This window comes from Amblyomma maculatum, chromosome 8 (genome assembly GCF_055883805.1).
Source record: "Amblyomma maculatum isolate TAMU_Amacu chromosome 8, ASM5588380v1, whole genome shotgun sequence".
Taxonomy (NCBI): domain Eukaryota; kingdom Metazoa; phylum Arthropoda; class Arachnida; order Ixodida; family Ixodidae; genus Amblyomma; species Amblyomma maculatum.
Window position 1 is genome coordinate 63,772,110 of NC_139351.1, and position 6,824 is coordinate 63,778,933.

General features: G+C 50.5%; 1 pseudogene; it reads left to right on the forward strand.

Annotated features, from left to right (window-relative positions):
* The first annotated feature begins 1,551 nt into the window (after nt 1-1,551).
* Nucleotides 1,552-6,611, forward strand: LOC146181294 (uncharacterized; annotated as a pseudogene).
* Nucleotides 6,612-6,824: the final 213 nt, after the last annotated feature.

Here is a 6,824-nt window from a genome sequence, read left to right on the forward strand (position 1 = left end):
GTAGATCCAGGCCTAGGCGTAGGCCCAGCAGCTCCGCCGTGGTGGAAGAACCCAGGTATGATAGGTGCAGCTGTCTGTGCAGTTGCAGGGCGGGGATGGTAGCCGCCGCTGCTAGCGAGCAACTGTCTCTCGCCACGGAGCCGTTGGTGTAAACGAGGAGGTGGTGTTGGAGTTCCTCGTAGATGACGGCTCTGGTCAGCTGCTGCACTGCACAGGGCGGTGTGGTGCGTTTCCCCGCGATTCCGACAATCTCTCGCTGAACCTCCGTAGCAGCGGGCCAGGGCGAGAAGGCGTCGTAGGGGGGGGGGGGGGGGGGGGGGCGTTGCATTGGTGAGCTGCTCGTACTCGAGCAGCGCCGCTCCCATGCGCGAGTGGCGATGTTGTCGCAACCGATGTAATAGCGGGCCGCCGTCCTTTGCGCGCTGTTCGCGGGGCTTTGCGGCCAAACTTCACTCAAACATTTTTGCTCGAACCTGTTTCCGGGAACGTTCGGAGAAAGCCTTTATTGGCTCATACTGTCGTCGAGCAAAGCTATCCGGGCGAGCGGCGCACCTGGTTGGTCGACAAAGAAGTGACATCACCAGCCACCAAAATCGAAGCGACCAACCAGAAGTCTCATTTTGTCTAGCGTTCCTGCCATCTGCAATCCCACACGAACGTGCGCCAAAGAACGCCACGCGACAAGAGCGATGGTGTACCGTCCGAACGCCAAAGGTGTTGGCAGAAAAGGACAACTAGCGTGACGTAGACGCTGGGGAGAGGAGGATGTGAGCAGGCCTTGTAAAAGTCGAGAAGGTGTTGGCACGAGCCGGCACGCTGCCGCAACAAAACACCGATCGGCTGAAACTGAAGACGATGAAGAGATGGACATAAATAGATACGACCAAGCACGGCCCAAATCAGAAACGCACGCTTCGTCAACGGCGCGTCGGCGGAAGATTTCGATGATGTTGATGGCGTTGAGTTTTTGGTTTTCGTTTTTCAGGGACTGCGCCTGCGTTTGGGGCGCGCTGTGGTCGTATCCATGTCCCTCTTCATCTTCTTCAGTTTCAGCCTATCGGTGCTTTGTTGCGGCAGCGACGCCGGCTGCACACTCTTCCTCCTCTACCGTGGCGGCCACTGAGGGCATCTGGCAGTGTCCAGTTTCAGTTTTATTGCGAAAGCAATACTACTTGCACTCTCAGCCTCTGCCGTGGCGCGGCGGTGCCACCATTGACCTTAGTTGACCTCTGTGTGGCGTCATGTGTGACATCACGCTGAAGAGAAGGACGACCGACTCGCGCCGTCGCAAGCCGCGGCGGTGCCACCACCGGCGCCTAACTCCTGCGCTCTCCGCTAGGAGCGCAACAGGTGTTGTGACGTCACACTGAAAAGAAAGGCGACCGACTCGCGCCGTAGCAAGCCGCGGTGGTGCCACCACCAGCGCCTAACTCCTGCGTTCTCCGCTAGGAACGCGATTGTGGCGTTACGCTGAAGAGATTAGGCTCGACTCACGTCGCTAGAAAGCAGTAGCTATGTCAACCACCAGCGGTTTAACATTGATTCGCGGCGATGCCGCCTACCACTAGGGAAGCTCGTCGTAATGCGCGTAAAAGAGAGCGGCGAGCTACAGAGACAAAGGAAGAGCGTGAAACAAGACTCGCTAAGCGACGTGCCCAGTATGTGGCTCGGCGAGAACATGCGAGCTCTTCAGTGGATAATGGGACTGATTCGCTCAGTGTTGTCGACAGTGAAGATGGAGCCAGCTGTAGTCTTAGTAGTGACAAAAGTTGGAACTTGACTAAACGGCTGCGACGAGCCCATGAAACCCAGGAAGAACGACAGGAGCGGCCTCAGAAGGAACGTCCATCGCGGATTAAGGATAACGAACGCAAGAGGAAAAGACGTGCTGAAGAAACATCAGAACAGCGACAAAAGCGTCTAAAGAAGCAGCGCGAAAGTTCCCTCATCAAGGCTGGCCTGATTCGAACCGATGGAGACATATAGTGAAAAGCGTTGTGCTGACTACTAAAGGAGAGTCGATGAGTTTGAAGCGGCCACGCGCTAATTTCGCAGACGTTTCACTAACAACCCATTCGGTTATGCGTGTTCAGTCTGTGACCGGCTATGTCACAAGGATAAACTTACACCGGTGAGTGCCATGATGTTTTCAACTTTCCTGAAATTGTATCCGGACTGGGACGAACAGAGCTTAAACACTGCAGTAGTGTGTAATACGTGTAGAGCTAGCCTTCGTGAAGAGAAAATTCCTCTGTATAGTGTTTCCAATGGTTACACCTACCCCCCTATGTTGGAAGGGTTGCCGCGATTGAACCCAGGGGCAGAGCGGCTACTATCCTCGCGTATACTCTTTGTGCAACTCAGGAGACTAATGAATTGGAGGAATGGACAATACGGTATAAAGGGGCCCATAGTCAATGTACTCGTGCAAACCGAAGGAATTTTGAGACAACTGCCTCGAACTGTCGATGACCAACAGCAAATTCTCGTGAATATCAAGAGGCGCCGGTTTGCGAAAACCCTGTACTTGTCCGACGAAGTTAGTCGCGAAACGCTTATGCCTTGGGTGGAGGTACTGCAAAATTCTCCTCTGTATAGACATTATGGCATCAACATCGACCTTTCCAAGCTTAACGACATGATCGATGCGGTTCATGACAATGACGTTGAACTGGAGGAATGTGTCGAGGAAGATGGAGACGGACCTATGGCGGAAGCGGTGTCGTTAACAATGGATCAACACACAGTAGTCTTCGACGAAGACATCGTGTATAATCCTACTGTAACAATGGCACCCGGAGAAGGAAAGAGGCCGATAAGCATTCTGTTCGATCCGCACGCTGAGGAACTGTCGTTCCCCCAGATTTATCTGGGTCATGCTAGAAATATCAAACCAGAGGCTAGGCCTACAGTGTTCACCACGGCTTCATCCGAGATTCGAAGAACAGATAGACGAGGTGTTCTGCCCATGCATGTCCTTTACATGACAATGAAGATTATGCGTCACCGTGTATGCGATAATCAAAGCATAATGTTCAGGAATGCACAGGGTGTGAAAGCCCTTACTAGACCGGACGTTGAGAACCCGGAAACAGTGGCGAATCTAATTGAAATAGACATGGGTTTCATGAAGGGTGTGCCCAATACCATACAATATTGGCATGGCTGAAAAGGCGAATTGTTCGCTATGATTCGACAGCTGGGGAAGCCAAGTGCATTCTTAACCTTGTCAGCATCCGAGGTGCATTGGCCGCTGCTTCTTGAGTTACTGAAGAAGCTGAACACATCTGCCTCGGACTTTGGTCTTGATGAAGGTGAAATGAACTGCTACTACGCTGCATTTCTCGTGAATGAAGATCCGGATGTGTGTGCAATATACTTTGAGCACATGATCCGTGTAATTCTACAAATACTATGCAACAAGAGGCTCAGCCCCTTCAAGCCGAATCACGTGGTTGAGTACTTTAAGCGAATAGAGCTTCAGTACCGTGGTGGCCCTCATGCACATTTGCATCTCTGGTTGAACGAAGCGCCTGACGAAGAGGTCTCCAATGGCGGTATGCCGGAGACTGTGGCACTGGCCGACCGGCTACTCTCTGTCAATCACGATGCTTTGCCTAGGCCTAGAAGTGAGCATACTCATACGTGTTACAAGGAGAACAGGAAGAGCTGCCGTTTCCACTACCCACTTTGGCCGATGCCCTGTACTAAGGTTCTTACTCCAATGATTGCCCCGGACAAGGAGGAAGATCCGCGGGGTGCCAAACACTTTGAAGAACTGAAGGCTAAACGAGGCGCTCTCCACGAAGCGCTAAACACGGCTGTGTATGAGTCGTATGAATCCATGTGGGAGTAGCAGAATATCGACGATTTCCTCGAGTACGAAAAGGTTATCCGGGTAGCACTAACGCGGCCGATTGTGATGCTGCAACGCGGGTTAGATCAATGCACCGTCAACGCATTTACCCCGTGGATAGCCAGTGTGTTAAACTCGAACATGGGTCTTCAGATCATACTGGACGTGTATGCGTGCGCTGCGTACGTCGTTGAATATGTGAACAAGGCCGATCGTGAGGTGTCGTCTCTCAGTATCATCATCATCATCATCATCAAGAGCGTAATTGCCGAAGACCCTGAAGCTCAACTGTCGTACGAACAAGCGTTAATGAAATTTGGTGTGCAGATGATGAATGCGATTGAGATGTCTGCACAGAAAGCTGTCTGGATGTTACTGCAGTTTGAAATGAGCCAAACCAGCAGGGATGTCATCTTCGTTAATACTGTATAGCCTGCAGAACGGATACGCAGTAGGAAAACGACGCGGGAAATGGATGAAGAGAAGTTGGATGTAGCTAGCACGAACATTTGGCGCAAAAGTGCTGTAGAAAAGTATGAGGAGCAACCGTCAGAACTAGAAGAGGTCAATTTGGCCGAATTCATGACCGACTAAAGCATCCACAGGCGGGTTGGGTGAAGGAAGAAGACAGCCATTCTTCGTTGTAGAGACTATGCGATGAATGACGTGGACACCTATAAGCGTGAACACGTGATGCTGTACTTACCAGGGGCTGGGGATGAAATCTTTTGAAGGTTTTGTTCGCTAGGTTTGGCGGTGGAGTCATGAAGGCTGAGCTGCACATTCGAGACATGAATGATGTGATCAGCACTCAGAGCGTGTCTGCTGATGGCGCGGCCGCAGCCGCCGCCTCCTTGCTGTCTTCCTCGGTGATCATGGCTGCCTGTGGTGCGTCGGAACTGGAAGAGGTCAATTTGGCCAAATTCATGACCGACTACAGCATCCACAGGGGGTTGGGCGAAGGAAGAAGACAGCCATTCGTTGTAGAGACTGCGCGGTAAGTGACGTGGACACCTGGAAGCGTGAGCACGTGATGCTGTACTTGCCGGGGGCTGGGGAGGACATCTTTTCGAGGTTTTGTTCGCTGGGACTGGCGGTGGAGTCATGGGGGCTGAGCTGCGCATTCGAGACATGAATACATTAAATTTATCAGCACTCAGAGCGTGTCTGCTGATGGCGCGGCCGTAGCCGTCACCTCCTTGCTAACATCCTCAGTGATCATGACTGCCTGTGGTGCAATGCGCTACTTCGAACCGCCAGTACGACACTCCTGAAAACACGCAACGGTTATAAGACCCAGCAAGGAATCGGCTGCGTAAATAAGGAGTTGGTTTGAATGCAGACTTGTGTAAAAATAATTCCTTTTTTTTTGTCTCCATCCGCGTTGGTGTTTATTCTTGTCGTATAACACTTAGAGTTTACAAAATGAAATGGAAGAATGGGCTTTTTTTCGTGTTTGCTTTCTTGTGTTCCGGCATTGTTCCTCACGTCTCCCGCGCGTGCAATTGCCGTGTTGTGCGATGTCGGTGTACATTAAATCCCCAGGCGGTCGAAATTACGCCATAGTCCTACACTACAGACTCCTCTTTCTCTCTTTCCCCTCTCATTCCAACCTTGCTCCTTTTTTAGAATGCGGTACAGGTGTCCACAGAACAAGTGCGGCAGATACTGCGCCTTACTTTCCTGAGAAAAAAGTATTATTATTAATATTAAAATTATTAAGGTGCTCCTTGATAAGTGACTGTAACTTCCAAATGCAATATATTGTAAGGCGAGCATGAGAGGCATCCGCAAAAAATTCCATAGGGCACTTCGGACCACTAAAGTGCGATGAGGCGAAAGCCATTATAGCGCGGTGAATCGTAGCCCTCCACTAATGCTCCTCTATCTCCCTCTCTTATTTCCCTCCCACCTTTCTTCCTTCCTTTACGGCGTGGAACATGTGTGTGCTGTGCGATGTCAGCGCACGTTAAAGATCCCCAGTTGTTCGAAATTTCTCCGTAGCCCTGCACTACGGCTCCTTTTTCTCTCTTTCCACTTTCACTCCCACCTTCCTTCCTTCCCTTACTGCGCGGTTGAGGAGTCCTCAGAAAACAAATGAGACAGTCACCACTCCTTTCCCTTCCTATAAATCAATCAGTCCGCAGAGAATTGTGATAGGTACTGCGCCTTTTCTATCCTTGAAATCACTTTTCTTTGCCGCTGATGCCTGCTGTACTAACACCTCCACGGCATTTGGGTCTGTTTCTGTTTGCTTTGTGGTGCGGCGTTCCAGGAAGCTGCAAATGAAAGACGCCGCACGGACGCCTGGATCGAACGTCATGACATGTCGTGACGGTACATTGCGCACTCCTTGTCGAACACAACCAGCATTTGATTGAACATATCAAGTTCACCCGCGCTCTATAATTCGTTTACACGAAAAGAAAGACGCAGTATCTGTCATTTGCAAAATCCTGTTATCATCCTCGCGGTAGACGAGGGGAATTATGAAAAGCGTTTCACGATCCAGGATGTGGCGCGTGATCAGCATGTTTTCCTTATTGGACTTCATAGCTTGTGGAAGACAAGCATGTTCGATCGCAACGCTGAACCTGTGTTTCCAACTAGACTCCATTTTAGCGGAATCATGCTGCAACTGAAGGACATTTAGGAGGAAAATGACTTTCAGCCTGATCGGTTTTCGCTGGTGACACGGTGCTTCTTTGCCGGCCTTTTAGTTGTGTTTTCTGTTGTGCATCTCAGCAACGGCTGAGTGCATTGCAAATGGTCTGTGTACATAAGTCTTTCTGTACATAATAACCACGTGCAATAAATACCATGCCAGAAAAAAAAATTCCTGGATGTCGCGCTAGTGGTAAAGCGCTGGGCTATGGATCCAAGAGATGGAAGTTCGATTCCCGATGGAGCAAGTTTTAATGAATTTTTATTGCGAAAGCAATACTACTTGCACTTTCATGCCTTCAGC